The 16,412-nt window shown below is 40.6% G+C and overlaps 1 long non-coding RNA gene across 1 annotated transcript in view; it reads left to right on the top strand.

The window, feature by feature from the left end:
- The first annotated feature begins 2,057 nt into the window (after positions 1–2,057).
- LOC117802051 overlaps positions 2,058–16,412 on the top strand; it is a 136,834-nt gene continuing 122,479 nt past the window's right edge. The window contains exons 1-2 of the long non-coding RNA XR_004625081.1: positions 2,058–2,112; positions 5,628–7,442. This is a non-coding gene — a long non-coding RNA (uncharacterized LOC117802051). The remainder of the gene's footprint in view (positions 2,113–5,627; positions 7,443–16,412) is intronic.

Raw genomic sequence — 16,412 nt, 5'->3', positions numbered from 1 at the left:
CTGTCTGTCCTGATGAGAGCAGGCTGTTGGATCTAGACAAATGTGCTTTCTCAGTCAACAGAGATAGCGAGATGTCTCAGCTATGGATTAAAAAAGAATTGCTCTTTTCTCTTGGCTCTTCACTTTCTTAGGGATATATAGATATAGATAGATAGATACATATATATGAAATTATTAGTTCTCTGGTATCTCCCTACTGCCTATTGGAATGGCCATGAAGGTTGCAATCCCAGAAGTCATCTCTAGATTTCCCTGATACCTGAAGGTCAGTCAAAATTGAGCTTTACCTTCCTTTCTTAGTTGATAGCAATTGAAAATGCCATCGGAGCAGCCACTGATGTCACTGATCAACTGGGACTGATTGATACACATTAACCAGGACCTGATTTTCCTTTTAGCCTTCTAGTTTCTGAGAAAAAAACAAAAACAAAAACAAAACAAAAAAAACGAAACTGTTCTTAATGAAGATACTGGTTGGAGTAGCTGGGATCAGAAATGTAAGGTTGGTGTGTCTGTCATTCGACAGCAGACCACCAGCCTCAGAGTTCCCCTGCCTCACCTCACCTTTGTGGAGTGGTTGTCTGCCCTGTGGCAAATTTGCAGAGACCCTAATGGTTTACCCATTGTGCCAATTGTTTAAGATGCACAATATTCTTACTACTGTATTTCTGGTGGGATAAATCTCCTCCTATTTAAATGATGAGTGGTTGGGATAATTTTCTCACATTCAGATATTTTTATCAAAAGAAAAAAGTTAGCTCATGATCTGGAAGGGACAATAAAGTCAAATACTAAATTCAGAACGTAATTCCTTCACATTGAAATAGAAGATGAGAAAGAAAGCTAGTAATTAAAAAAAAATCAACTTTATTGAGTTGTAAATTACACTTAATCTTTGAATAATGCACACAGTCAAAAATTCCACATGTAAATTTTGGCTCCTATTAGTCACTATTAGCCTACTGTTGATCGGAAGCCTTACTGAAAACATAAACAGTCGATTCACACATATTATGTGTGTTATATACTATATTCTTCCAATAAAGTAAGCTAGAGAAAAGAAGAAAATGTTATGAAGAAAACCATAAGGAAGGGAAAATATATTTACAGTACTGTGCCGTATTTATATAAAAACAATCCACATATAAGTGGATCCATGCTATTGAAACCTGTGTTGCTCAAGGGCCAACCGTACATACCAATATATACAATGCACCCATGTTATGTGTACATTCCTATGAGTTTTGAAAAATGTATAGACCCATGTAATGACTGCGCCAATGAAGAAATACAACATTTCTATCATGTTAGAAAGTTCTAGACAATTTTGATGCCCCCAGTCCTTGGCCCAAGGCAAACACCAATTGGATTTCAGCCAATTTTATATTAGATTTGTCTTATTAGAGTTCATATAAATAGAATTACAAAGTATGCATTCTTTTATGTCTGACTTCTTTCACTCGGCGTGATTTTGAGAGAGTCGTTCATGCTGTTGCATGCAGCGATACGTCAGTCATTCTGTTTACTGCTGAGTATTATTCCATTGTATGCACGTCTGACGCTTTGTTCATCCACCATTCATTGATGGACATTGATGTAAAATTACTGAGTCATTTATGTAAAATTACCGGAATTACCGAGTGTTATGGTAAATGTTACGTTTAACTTTATAAGAAACTGCCAAATTGTTTTCCAGTGTGGTTGTATCCTTTCACATTACCTCCAGCAATACATAAAAGTTCCAATTTTTCCACATCTTTCCAACAAGGGTAATTTAGTCTTTTTAATTTTAGCATTCAGATGGGGGTTAGAGGCATTTCATTGTGGTTTACATTTCTTTGATGATTAATGTTAATCGTATTTTGGCATATATTGGTCATTTGCATACTTTTTGTGATGTATCAATGCAAAAATTCTATTTTTTTTAAAGATTTTATTTAGTTAGTTACTTGACAGAGAGACAGACAGTCAGCAAGAGAGGGAACACAAGCAGGGTGAGTGGGAGAGGAAGAAGCAGGCTTCCAGTGGAGGATCCTGATGCAGGGCTCGTTCCCAGGACTCTGGGATCACGCCCTGAGCCAAAGGCAGACGCTTAACAACTGAGCCACCCAGGTGCCCCTATTTTGTCTATTTTTTTAATTGGGTGTTTAAGTTGTAATTGCTTTTATAAATTTTGGACAGAAGATCTACAGATGTTGTTATAGATGTGATTATATAAGTGAGTTTTATATGTGTGCATATATAGATAGATGGTTTTCAACCAGTTAATGGACTATCTTTCCACTTTTAAAAAGGAATATTTTGAAGAATAGACATTTCAAACTAGCTTTTTATATTTTATCTAAGAGCTCTTTGCTTACCTCAAAGTCACAAATATTATACTATAAATATAAATATGAATGTTTAATTTCTAGCAGTCCCCTTCTGAGTAACACTGTATCATTTCCCTCAAAATGTAGGAGCTTTAAAACATCATGCTTTCATTTCTTCCCTCCCATCCTTCGTGTTTTTGTTTTCATATATTTTACTTATACATATGTTATAAATCTCATAATGCATTTTTATTATTTTAAAATTAATTATCTCCTAAGAATTAAATTTTTTCACTTATATTTACATCCATATTTGCAATTTCTGGCAGTTTTAATTCCTTTTAATAGACCAGAGTTTCTATATAGCATCATTTTCTCTCTAGCTGAAGAATTTCCATTAATATTTTTTTGGAGTGCATATTTTCTGGAGACAAATGATTTCACATTTAGTTATCTGAAAGCCTTTATTTTGCCTGCATTTTTGAATGGCATTTTCAATACAGAATAGACTCCTAGTTCTTCGACCAAGGAGTGACCCCTGTAGGTCTTCTCCAGGTGGTCAGGGGACTTTCCTCTCCAGCTGGTTGAAGAGTCACTGTCTTCTCACTTTGTGTATCATTTGGAAATTGTTTAGCTTATGGCTCCCCAGTCATGCTTTCCTTGGCTGTGAGCAGCACAGGCTTATGCAAGCACAGCTCAGTGTTCAGCAAAGACTCAAGGACACAGCAAGCAGCCTTCTGGAGGTTTTTTCCATAGCACCCTCCTCTCTAGAACTTTTTCTTGCATTTTCAGCTGCCTCATCTTCCCTGGACTCTAATCTAATTTCTGTCCCAATTTAGAACAATCTTCTTCCTCAGCTTGGTCTCCCCTCTCTGCGCGATGGTCCAAAATATGGACACAAATCTGGGATGATTGCAATATTTCCCTTGCTATTTTTACTTTGTGGCTTATAGATGGGTCTTTATTCAAAATTATATTATGGCTCTATTAGAGTTTGAAACGAAATTCTTGCCACATACAACTAGAAAACTGGACAAAATCTATGAAACATTTGTTTATCAATATTGGAAAATAGGGAGCAGAAGATGGTGATCTCAGAGAGAAGAGGAACGATACTCCTGCTGATGTGATATGGGCCAGGAGCCAATGGTCCAAAAAAGAATCCTTGAAATGTCTTTGGTGCAAAAAAGGTGATTTTATTAAAGCCCGGGGACAGGACCCATAAGCAGAAAGAGCTGCACTGGGGTTGCGAGGAGTGATGATTATATCCTTTCAAGTTGGGAGGGGGTAGGGATAGTGTGAGTCTCTAAGAATTTGGCAGCAAGGTTTTCAGGGCCTTGAGGGGTTAGCTCATTTACTACTGTCTAGTAAAGCCTTAGTCATGAGACCCTTCAGACATGTGTCAGTGGACCAAATGTTTGGACGATGATTGCTAATATATATCTTGGTGGGGGTGTAGAGACAAAGGAAGTTGCCAAAGGATTTTTATATGTTAAAGAAGACACAGAATCCTGGAGGTTGGGGTGATGTCAAGCTAGGGTTGCCTTTTGCCTCTAGTAAAGCATTAATTTTGAAGCAGCTGAGTCCCTTGAGGAGGTCACTCTGCCTGTCTCGAGTACTTGTCAATGGGCTGCAAGTTGTAAGGCCATTTCATTTTTTCCACATTTCTTTTGCCTTAGTTCTCCACATTATTGCCACTACCCTGTACTATTTTTTCCAGAACTCTTCTTACCTTATAATTTTTTTTTGTATACTCTCATCAAACCTGTAAGAAGCAGAAAAACAAGGTTTCTTCCTTCGACTCACTATCCTTCTCAGGTGCTTATATGCTCATATGTCTTTTGACCAATATTTTATATTGGACATTTTTAGTAGACGAATGGTTGCAGTTCAGGTTTTGAAACCTGAAGATTGAAGATTCATACCATATTTAAAGTGTAGTGTGGAATAAGTAGAGTTGGGAAAAGTCATCGATGTCAAAATGAGGGATTCTCTGGGCTGGTTATTGGATTCCACATTCTTTGCAGAGTGCCTTTTGTGAATTCATCCATTCTTTGTCTTCTGTCTTTGAATCTGTCATAACATGTAAGTAAGCATTACTATCATTTTGAAACCTGAAGGACAGCAGTTTAAAACATATCATTACATTGAAAGTCTGCAATAAAATAATTGCTTATCTGAAAGTTAGCTAGTAAATACTGTTTTTTGAGGGTGCCACCTCCCTGTTTGCTCTGGGCTCCTGGCATTTAGCTTTTCTTGACTCTCCATGCCTGGTAAACATTAGGAATGGGAAGGACAGTACGTCATGAACTTCTGGAGAAGTAAAGAAAGTTAGGTCTCTGTGAACCTACCAGAGCTTCTTGGTCAAGGGGTTTTCTCCACCGTAGGTTTAAGAAGGAATCTTGATCTGGTGTGACCATTTGAGTTTTTTCACTTTCCTTTGTTGGTGAGTGGTTAACATAATCAAGAAACCCATAAATTCTCAACTCTATGGATTTCTGGAGATTGTCTTAACCCAAAAGAAAAAAGTTCACCTGGGATGGGTAACTTTGCAGCAAGGCAGAAGGGCCTACGGTCTTGATAACTTGATAACTGATTTTGTCCCTAAATATGCAAGCCTATTTCAAATCCTTTATGCACAGGCTTATCCTTTCTCCAAACCAAACTTTCCACATAGTGTTTTCTCTTCCTGGAGTGGCCTCCCCTACCCTGTACCCCAGGACAACTTTAGGCACTATTTAAATTTCAATTCAAATGCTTCTCTATGAAATCTTATCTTCCTTTATCAAGCAAATCTATTTACCACCTATATTCAGTATAACAGTTAATCTTAATTATATGTGGTTATTCATTTTCATGCTGATCTCCACACCAGACTGATTTCCCTGAGTCCAGGGCCACATGACATGTATCTCTTTAATTCTGAGGGGCTATCAAATTCTGCTTCTAATGCTTAGACATCCCCGTATTCTTTCTAGACATGTAGGGTTGTCCTTCAAAGTGTGTGTCATTTCCTTCTATTCTCTTGCCTCCTGTGGGCCTTAAATGGTTACTGGAATGTTCTTCTCTCACCTTAGGGTATTTTGGACAGTGGAGCTGCTCCTCTGATCTGCGTTAAGAAGAAAGAGTAATTAGTCACAAACTATTTATGTTTGCATTAGATGACTAATTTACATTTGAAATATAATCAGCTGAATTACTGAGACTAAATGCGTAGCATTTATTCACCAGTCACAATAAGCCTTCCCAAGTGACGGAAATCGTTGAGAATGTGATACTTTGTTCATTTTAGATTTCCTTTGTTTAACTTTGCAGAATTCTAAATGTTGGAGGAAGTCATGGAGAGGACGTGACTGCAGATTGACCCCCAAGCTGGCCCGGGGCAATCAGAGCTCCTTCAGGGCTTCCCTCTCCTTGGACTGTAGTCACTCACCTTCGTAGAACGGGAGCTGTTTTCGAGGAAGAAGCCTTGAGAGACAATGTGTTCTTGAGGCCCTCTGGGAGGTTTATGTGATGAGTCCCACTTAAAGCTTCTGTATAATCCTTTACGATTCTGGTGCTTGGTGAAGAGATCATCTCATTTTGTGGCGCCCAGGACGAGCCTCCTATGTAAGTTCCCTTGCTTATTAAGGCGGCCACCTACCAATCTGGAATGGTATGCCTCTTTCTTGGGTTTCTCCTTGCCCTCGGGGGTCCAATTTGGGATTTCACCTGGGAAGCTCCTAAGGGTGCAACTTACACTGAAATAACAATGATGGCCTTCTATCCCTGCCTTCACACCAACTCTTACACTTTCAAAGGCCCCTTGGGGCGATACTTTCAATTCACGAGATGCTTTGTTGCAGTAAGCCTGGCTCCTGTACCACAAAGAATAATATTGCAAGCTCTCTGCCCTTCAGAAGTCACAGCAAGGTGGTGAAATACCACTTGATAGCTTATACAAGGCGCTCACGCATGCGTATACATACGCACGCGCATGGATACACAGCCGGAACTCAGGTGAGAGGGCAATACATTCTCTCTACATGTGACGTCTATTGACATTGTTCCCTTCTCCTCATCCTGGTAAGAATCCTGCGAGGCAGCTGTATTGATTAGGTTTGTGTTCAGTAGTGAATGACAGTTATCCTCAAATAAGAGGCTTAAGCAGGATATATATTTATTTCTTTTCTAAGTAAAAGAAGTCAAGTTGGTAGTCCAAGGCTAGTACAGTCACAGAGGAGTCTAGATCCTTCCAGCTTTCTTCCACGGAGTCTCTAGAATGCGACCCTCATATCATCAGCAAGGTTCATGATGAATGCGCTTGGAGGACGGAGTGGATATCCTTCCTTTCGGGAGACTCGTGGAAGTCTCATGCAGTGTTTTACGTTGGTACGAAATCCGCAGTCTGCACCAAAGGAGGCTTGTCGTCGGTCCTTGCAGGTGGGGACCCCCAGGCCCAGGGGACAATGTGTGGGTGCACGGAGCTAGAAGGCTTAGCTTCTTGGGTTCAGTCATTTACTAAAGATGAGACTTGGAGCAAATGGCTCACCATCTGCTCATGCTAGTCTTCCCCCTGGAAAGAACTGGTATGAGCGATATTTTGGAGAGATCCAGGGGAGATTGTCCTGCATGAGAGACACTTTGCAACGACTAAAGGACAGAGCTCAAGCGAGAACAGTGGAGAACTCTGAAGAGCTGTACTAATTAGTTTTCATCGGACCTGAAACTGTGCTTACGTCATCACCATCACGAGAGTCAGACAATGAAATAGAAGGTGGTGCTTCATGTTTTCAGAAGCCAGCAGAGAGAAGGTTGTGAAAGAATTTTGGCGGTCCAGCTACTTCCTCTGAGAGATGTGTGGATTCTCTGCCCCCTTGCCCTTCAGAGCTCCTGTATGTTGTTTCCCCAGAAAGATTGAAGCATGCCTGTTTCTGGGGGTGCTACTTAGAGCAAGAAAGCCGAATCCAGCTTCATCCTAGTGTGGACTCAGAATGAGCCAGACTGAGATAACTCTGGAATGCGGGGACCAGACAGCTTCAGAGAAGCCGCGCATCTTGTAAACCCGCTACCTGGTGGGAACAGCCCTGGAGCAGGGAAATTGGGGTTCTCAGCAGCAGTCGGCCTATCCCGTGCCCCAACCTCAGAACGGTGAGTTTTTATCAGAGCCCTGCCAGGGGGTGAGGACTTGACAGGAGGTAGCTAGCTTTCTAGGGACTTAATTTGCTTTAATAGGACCGACCCCTTTCTCCTTGATTTATAAGCGGTTTCTTCAAAGTTTTTTTCTCTTTTTTGCTGATGTAATGATTCACTTTTCTGATAAAGTAGCTTCAAAGTAAAGTAAGTTCCAATAATTCCTTTCTATCAGGGAGAAATTGAGGTAGAGACAGAAATAGCAAATGATGCTTCAGAGGATGGGATGTACATGGTTCTGGCTGTGCTGCTTACCTGTTCTGGGTTCTTGAATACATTACATTATTTAGAATTTCTGAGCTTTGGTTTCCTCATCTGCAAAATGGGGCTGAGACTACGTGCCTCTCAAAGCCGTAGTGAGAGCACAGAGCCTGGCACGCAGAAGTTTTCCTCATCCAATAAGCCACCCTTGGTATTACTCAGCCCATGTCAGGGTTGAATGCAGGCACCTGCGACGCCTAACTGAAGTCTAATGCTCTCTCTCTCTCTTTTTAAAGATTTTATTTATTTATTTGAGGGAATGAGAGCATGCATGTGAGTGGGGTGGGCGGAGCCGTGGGGGGTGGGGAGAAGAAGGGGGAAAGAGTCCCAAGCAGATTATGTGCTGAGTGGGCAGCACGGTGTAGGGCTTGATCTCATGACCCTGAGATCATGACCTGAGCCAAAATCAAGAGTCTACGTAACCGACTGAGCCACCCAAGCACCCCCTAGTGCTCTTTCTACTTCATGACAGTGCCCTTCTTGAACCCTCACTCTGGCCATAGTCAAAATGTAGGCTGCCAGCCTCTTTATCTGGCTGCAGGTAGGGAGAGAGAAACAGGAGTCTGCTTAGATCATGCATGGGGTGATAGTCAGAGCTCTCAGTACAGAAAAACAAGAAGAGATTACTTCACCCTCAATTGACAGCTGGAAAAACAGAGACCCCAGAGGGGGAGAGGGACTTTCTGGAAATCAACAACTTTGCTTTTATTTTAGTGATTTTTTTTTTTTAACCTTTCCGAATTGCAGCAAAGTCCAAGTATTTATGGATTTTTCTGTTCTGCCTTGTCTGGTCTCATATGCAAAGGGCAACATTTGGCACAGAAGGAAAGTAAAACCCAATTATGGCTGTCTACAGTAGCTGGCACAGTTAGAATTTTAATATACACTTAATAGTGGTTTTATGACTCTCCATTTACAGCAGGCTGGCTTCTCCTGCCTGTCACTAATGAAATGTATTACTCTGGTTCATCAAGGGTAGAATGGGTCAATGAATATTGTAGTACTCTGAAGGGGATAAACCACTGTTCAAATGCTTTGTATGAAATGTCGTTGGTCTTATTAGTATTGCTACTTTGATTCTTCAAATTTTCAGCTTTGCAACCAGAATTATTCCTTGAAATGTCATTTTTTTTTTTTTAAGATTTTATTTATTTATTTATTTGACAGAGAGAGAGACAGCCAGCGAGAGAGGGAACACAAGCAGGGGGAGTGGGAGAGGAAGAAGCAGGCTCCCAGTGGAGGAGCCTGATGTGGGGCTCGATCCCCACAACGCCGGGATCACGCCCTGAGCCGAAGGCAGACGCTTAACCGCTGTGCCACCCAGGCGCCCCTGAAATGTCATTTTTGTCCACCATTCAGAAAATTAGCTTTTGATAGGGAGGGAGACAGAAGGAGGAGGTCTGATCCCATAGGAGAGGTTCTGCTGAAAGCGTTTTAGTAATACAGTCCTGGATAGGACCTTAAAGATCTCTGATACACCTCCCTGATTTTTTACATAAGGAAAATAAGGCCTGGAGATAGAAGAAGTAACTTGCTCAAGGTCCTATGATCAGATGGCTGCAGAACAGGGACCAAGCACCTTGATTTGGAAGACAATATATAGAGCTTACATATAAATTGTCTTTGTTCTTTAGTATCTTGGGACAAAGTAAAGAGTTTAGGTAACACATCACCTATTTAAATTTAGAGGAATAAGTCCATCAACAGAAAAATAAAGCAAAAAAAAAAAATCCCGCTTGGTGAATACTTTCAAGCAGAATGTAAGCTAGATTGTTAGCTCTTTGAAAGCAGCCATGTTTACCTTTTTAACATTGAGCTGAGCACTTAGAAAATATGCAAGTGATTGATTAATTTGAAAAGTTCTGAGATGAGCTAAGTCATTTCATTTCTTGGGTAATGATTGTCTTTTTGGTTCCCCCAGCCAGCTGAGAGAGAGGGAGAGTGTAATGTGTGTTTGCTTATCTCTATCAGGGCTATAGGTCATGGGATTGGGGTTGGAGTGGGGGTTGGTGACCAATTTCTGCTCTTCCTTACTGAGAGGTCAAATAGTCATGCATGCAGCTCATTTCCTGGAAGTGTAATTCCTGTAAGGGGTAAAGCTGGCCTTGCTGGGCCCTGGGTATGTTTTACGTGTTGGGCATTTCTGACCTCTGAGCCAATTACCTGGCCAGGGGCAGTGATTCAGCCAATGCTAAAAGGTTCTGCGTCCATGGTAGGGCCCAGTATAACAGCATGGTCACTTGGGAGCCAGGAAAGAAGATTCTAGCACTCCAGAGGTTCTGTGGTTTGCTGAAAGTGCCTGTAGAAGGAGGCTACTTCCATGCAAAGACTTCAAGGGATGCCTCGAACCTGGAAGAGAGATTTCTGGTGTTGCTGGTACAGAGCTAGGCTCCACTGTGGGTCTCTCTCTGTTGCAACTCAAAGATGTGGGCTTGATCCTGTCTGTCCCTTCATGTTGCTGCAAAGTCAGAAGACAGCCTGTTCCAAAGACAGCCCCTGCCAAAGAAACATAATCTCTGTGTTGCTTCTGTTCATCAGACAGACTGGTTTGATAATAATTTAACAGAAATAATATTAATAAGATCAACAACACATACAGTAATAAAAAGAAACGTTAATTAAATAACTACGATTTTCAGATACTTTATAAACATTGTCTTATCCGAGTTTTACTTAGCCTTCAGAGGGAGGTATCATTCAACCCATTTCACAGATATGGATGTTGTGACTCAGAATAGTAGACCAAGTTGCTCAGGGTCGCAGAGGCTAAATAAGCTACTAAGGAGAAATTTTTGTACTTGAAACAATTCCTCTCTTACCCTAAAGTCAGTGTCCTTTCTGTAGCGTTGCATATTTGCACATTTATTTGCAATTTACAAACCAGATTCACTTCCACCAGCTCATTTGACTTTTGAAACAACCGTATGACCTAGTTTTTATTTTGATCCTTTTTTTACATAGTGCCCAAATTTATATTTCTAGGAAGTGGCAGAGCTGGGATTTAAATCTATGTGTCTCTGCCATCAGGGAAAAAAAAAAAAAGAAGGATGGATTTTAGAGTAGCCTGATACCATAACAACCTGGGATTCTGGAAATACCTGCATCATGCTTGTATCACCACCACTGTCCCCATAGGTTCTTGTGGGAGACAGACTCACAGGGAGTTAGGAAAACAGACATGAAGAACGCCTTATTATTAGCTGAGATTTGGCACAAAAACCCAATGCAGAGTATTCTGATAAAACTATCTGAAGTATGGGGAACACTCTTTGGTAAAGTACTCTGGACCTTAGTCTACAGCTGACCATGACACCAGCTACTCTGTTTCATTGCTATGTTCAACAGGTATCATGGATTTTTGCCCTGATGGGATCCTTTGAGTGAAAGGACCAGCAAAAGAGAATCAGAGAAGGAGACAAACCATAAGAGACTCTTAACTATAGGGAACAAATTGAGGGTTGCTGGAGGAGAGGTGGATGGGGGGATGGAATAACTGGGTGATGGACATTAAGGAGGACACGTGATGTAATGAGCACTGAGTGTTATATGCAACTGAAGAATTACTGACCTCTGCCTCTGAAACTAATAATACACTATATGATAATTAAATTTAAGTAAAATGAAATTTAAAATAAGTAAATAAACTAAAAATACAAAAGGGGGAACCAAAGAGCTACAACCAACTCAGACTTGTAATGCACACTCACTTGCAATTGTTGGTGTAGCTTCTATCAGGGTGGGAAAAGGAGCAGAAGAAGGTGGGGAAAAGAAAATTGTTTCCTTTCATTCATATTGGTCTTTGAAGGGCAAACTCCGTATTGTTTCTTCCTACTTCAAATGCCCAGAACTGTTGGGTCTGGACCCTTGTCTGCCTTTCTTCTCCCAACCAGCTCTTTTCCTGGTTTGTCAGATTACCAGGACTCCTCACTTGTCTCCTTTTCATCTGGTTTTTTCTTTTTTCCCCAAATATAGTAGAATACCAGAACCTCAGATTTATTTTTCCCTAAGCTTGGCTGTTGATCCTTTTGTTTCGTCGAGGGCCATAGTTGTCTGTTTTAATAAGTGACACAAAAGATGCATGCATCCACCCAATCATTTAGTCCTAAAGTAAAAATGTAACACTGAGTACCTTCCAGAGGTCTAATTTTGCTAGTATGAATGATGCAATCTATTGGTGGAATCGAATAAGGAATATTTACTGGGGTAATAGCTGGGTATGGAGTTAATCTCAGTATCAGCATCCATAAAGAAGGAGTCACAGGGAGTTTTACATAAATTATGTAGGTGACCACAAACTTCAACTCAGACCAGACTCTGGCATCAGCCATATACCCGTGTTTATCCTACATGCAAATGAAATTATTGGTGGTCAGGTTCTGTTGTAATTCAGCTGTGCTAACTAGACATGTGTAAGATGAATATTTAAACAGGACATTAAGCAGGCACTTGATGTTCAGCTAGTGTTTATGAGAAAGCAGATGAATTCTGGCAAGGGAGCTAAGCTGTCTGAATTTTCAGCTGGGACTTGCCACTACCAAACATTGTGAGCCTGGGATAATTCCCCTCTCTGGGAGCTCAGTTTTCCCGTAGAATGATGAGAAGAGGGCAGCTCTTAAACGCTATATAGATGCAGGATTTTGTGATGTAAGGTTTACTTCCAAAAGAGACAGAGCAGATTGCCTAAAAAGCCCTTGTTTTCCTTATCTCTGAAAGTCCAATTTCAACTCCCTTTTCAAGCCTTAGCTTAAATAGTTATCTCCTCTCTGGACCTGTCCTGATTCCCCTGATAAAGGAACTCCTCCTATCTCGCAACCCCCAGTGCATTTCAATGAATGCAGTTTGTGCAACTTAACACTTTGTACTTTGTATTATTACTATTATTGCTGACCATATCCTACTTGTCTATTAAACTTGTAGAAATCCTTCATAGCCAGGTAGATGTTTAATCCATTTCTGTATCTCTCATAGTTCTTAGCACAGTGGCTGATGCACGCTGGGTAGTCATTAATTGTTGTGTGGTGATTAAATGAATCAGTGACTGTCAGATTGACTGAATAAATGAATGAATTGCACATAAATGAAGAAATAGATGAATAAATGTGTGTGGAGAAGGGAATGGACTCATTGATACAATGTCTGCAAACCCAATATTCTTCAATATCATAGCTCTCACTCTGTGTGAGGCTTTGTGCCAACACCCCACATACGTGATGTCAATAAGCCTCCCAGCAATACGTATGGTAGGTATTGTCATGCTCATTTTAAAGATGAAGAAACTGAAAATCAGAAAAAAAACTAAGGAATTTACCTAAAGACTGGGAACCCAAGTGTGTCTGACTACAGAGACCATGGCTATAGCCCCTGGATGATATGCCTGCCATCTTCAGGGGGTGAGTCAGAGAGGAAGGAAAGGTGTTTACAAGGATGCAGTTATACATCAACTATTGGAGGTCAGAGGGCTGTCTTCACTAATTGTCATTTGTGTCTCCTTTCCTTTTGGAGTTTCACAAAACATGCTGATTTTATTTTCAAACAAATGGTGGCTAGTCCTTCTCAAATTAGACCACAGAAGAATTTTAGGCTCATTGACCAGCAGTCCATTATATTGGCCCAGTGTCAACTTTGGTGTTCATTTTGTTTGCATTTTAGATTGAACATTCTATGAAATTGCATATAGTTTCATCACCATTATATTTAGAAGTTCCAGAATTATCCTCCGTTTTAGTGAGATGGGCCTAAAGGATCCTTTGTGGTGACACTTACACCAGCTCAACTTGAAAACATTTCTGTCATGGTCCCTAGACTGTGGGGCCATGTAATGTTCTTGATGGTTGAGTTTGTTTTGGATGCTGAATGTTAATGTGACATGAATTCAGGATTGAGAATAATTAGCCAAGAATATCTACGACTAAATCTTAAAAAAAAACAAAAGGGATGTCTGGGTTTCCCAACCAACTTGGTTAAGTGTCTGCCTTCAGCTCAGGTCATGATCCCAGGGTCTTGGGATTGAGTCCTGCATTGGGCTCCCTGCTCAGAGGGGAGCCTGCTTCTCCCGCTGCCTGCTGCTCCCCCTGCTTGTACTCTCTCTCTAGCTCACTCTCCCTCTCTTTCTCTCTCCCTGTCAAATAAATAAATAAAAATCTTTAAAAAAAAAAGAATATCTATGACTCACCATTGGTCTCAATCATATTTTGCAGTTAGGTACAAGAGGCATTATTGTGTACAAATAATTTATTTTTATTATTTCAATTTTTAAAAATTGACTTAATTTTTTAGAGTTTTAGGTTCATAGCAAAATTGAGCAGAAAGTACAACTTGTTCCCACATATGCCTGCTCCCACACATGTGTAGTCTCACTCACTATCAACATTCCCTCCAGTGTGGTCAATTTGTTACGTCGTGAGCCTGCGTTGACACATCATTATCACCCAAAGTTTATACTTTTTTTTTTAAAGATTTTATTTATTTATTTGACAGAGATAGAGACAGCCAGCGAGAGAGGGACCACAAGCAGGGGGGAGTGGGAGAGGAAGAAGCAGGCTCATAGCAGAAGAGCCTGATGTGGGGCTCGATCCCATAACGCCAGGATCACGCCCTGAGCCAAAGGCAGACGCTTAACCGCTGTGCCACCCAGGCGCCCCCCAAAGTTTATACTTTAAAATAAGTTTCACTCTTGGTGTTTTTCACTCTATGGATTTTGACAAAAGTATAATATGTATCCAGCAGTATAGTATCATACAGAATAGTTTCTCAGCTCCAAAAATCTGCGTTTCTTACTTATCCCCCCTCTCCCCAACCCCTGGCAACCACTGATCTTTTTACTGTCTCCATAGTTTTGCCTTTTCCAACATGTCATGTAGATGGAATCATACAATATACAGTCTTTTCAGATTGACTTCTTTCACTTAGTAATATGCATTTAAGTTTCTTCCATGTCTTTTTTTTTTTTTTTTTTTTTTTTTTTTTAAAGAGGGGTGAGTGGGAGAGACAGAAGGAAGCAGGGAGAGAGAATCCTAAGCAAGCCCTACACCCAGGGCCTGGTGTGGGACTTGATCTCATGACCCTGAGATCATGACCTGAGCCAAAACCAAGAGTTAGACACTCAGCTGACTGAGCCACCCAGGCGCCCCTAAGACTCCTCCATGTCTTTTAATGGCTTGATAGCTCTTTATTTATTTATCTTTTGGGGATGGCTGAATACTATTCCATTGTGTAAATGTACTGCGGTTTATTTATCTACTCAACTACTGAAGGACATCCGGGTTGCTTCCAAATTTTAGCAATTATGAATAATGCTGGTATAAATATCTGTGTGTGGGCTTTTGTGAAGACATATATTTTTAATTCATTTGGGTGAATAACAAGGCAATTACTGGATCTCAAGGGAAGAGTATGTTTAGTTTTGTGAGTGGTGGTTGGCAATCTATGGAGGCTCCTGAACGAAATCTGAAACTGGCCCTTGTACATGGAGGACAAGGAGAGGCACAAGGAAGAGGCAGGCCACTCCAGATTGGTAAATGGCAGGTTTAATAAGCAAGGCCTCTTACATCTAAGGCTTGTCTTGGGTGGTTATGAGATGAGTAGATCTCCACCCCACCTGCCAGAATCCCTTAACAGGGTTCAGTCATGTATAGCATCCAGAAGCTCTCCACAACACATTGCTCTCTGAAGGCTCTGTCCTTGAAAATGGGTCCCACTGTGGGAACTGTGGGCAGAACACACACTCCAAGGACAGGGGAGGGGATGAGGAGCCTCCAATCATCTGGGTCCAGCTTATCTGTCAACCACTGGTCATGTTTTCTCGATAACTTCCTCCAAAGTAAAAAAAAAAACTGCCAATCTGTTTTTCAAAGGGGTGGTTCTGTTTTGCCTTTCACAGCAATGAATGAATGAGAGTCCTTGCTGCTCTGCATTTTTGCCCACAATTAGTGTTTATCAGTGTTCTGGGTTTTGGCCATTCTAAAAGGTGTGTAATAATATCTTATTATTTTAATTTACATTTCCCTAAGGACATAGGATGCAGAGCACCTTTTCATATACTTATTTGTCATTTGCGTATCTTTGGTGACGTGCCTGTTCAGGTCTTCTGCCCATTTTAAATTGGGATGTTACCACGTGATGGGTAGTAAAGAGGGCACATGCTGTGATGAGCACTGGGTGTTATGCAAAACTGATGAATCGTTGAACACTATATCAAAAACGAATGATGTGCTATATGTTAGCTACTTGAATATTTAAAAAAAGACCTGAACAAAAAAACTAAAAAAATTAGAGATATTAATTTTCTTATTGTTGAGTTTTTTTGTTTTTTTTTTTTTAGTTCAATGATTCTCGTTGTGTGTAACATCCAGTGCTCATCACAACACATGCCCTCCTTAATACTCATCACTTGGTTACCCCATTCCCCCACTCCCCTCCCCTCTGAAACCCTTAGTTTGTTTCCCGGAGTCCAGAGTCTCTCATGGTTTGTCTCCCTCTCTTATTGTTGAGTTTTAAGAATTCTTTGCATATTTTGAATAACAGTTGATTTTTTAATCAGAAATGTTTTTTACAATTATTTTCTCCCACTCTACAGCTTGCCTTCTTACTCTCTTGACAGTGTCTTTTGCAGAGCAGATGTTTTTTAGTTAAATGAAGTTCAGCTTTATCATTTATTTCTTTTATGGA

Source organism: Ailuropoda melanoleuca, chromosome 4 (genome assembly GCF_002007445.2).
Source record: "Ailuropoda melanoleuca isolate Jingjing chromosome 4, ASM200744v2, whole genome shotgun sequence".
Lineage (NCBI taxonomy): Eukaryota > Metazoa > Chordata > Mammalia > Carnivora > Ursidae > Ailuropoda > Ailuropoda melanoleuca.
Note: the sequence above shows the minus strand (reverse complement) of the source record. Positions and strands in the feature narration are given on the sequence as shown.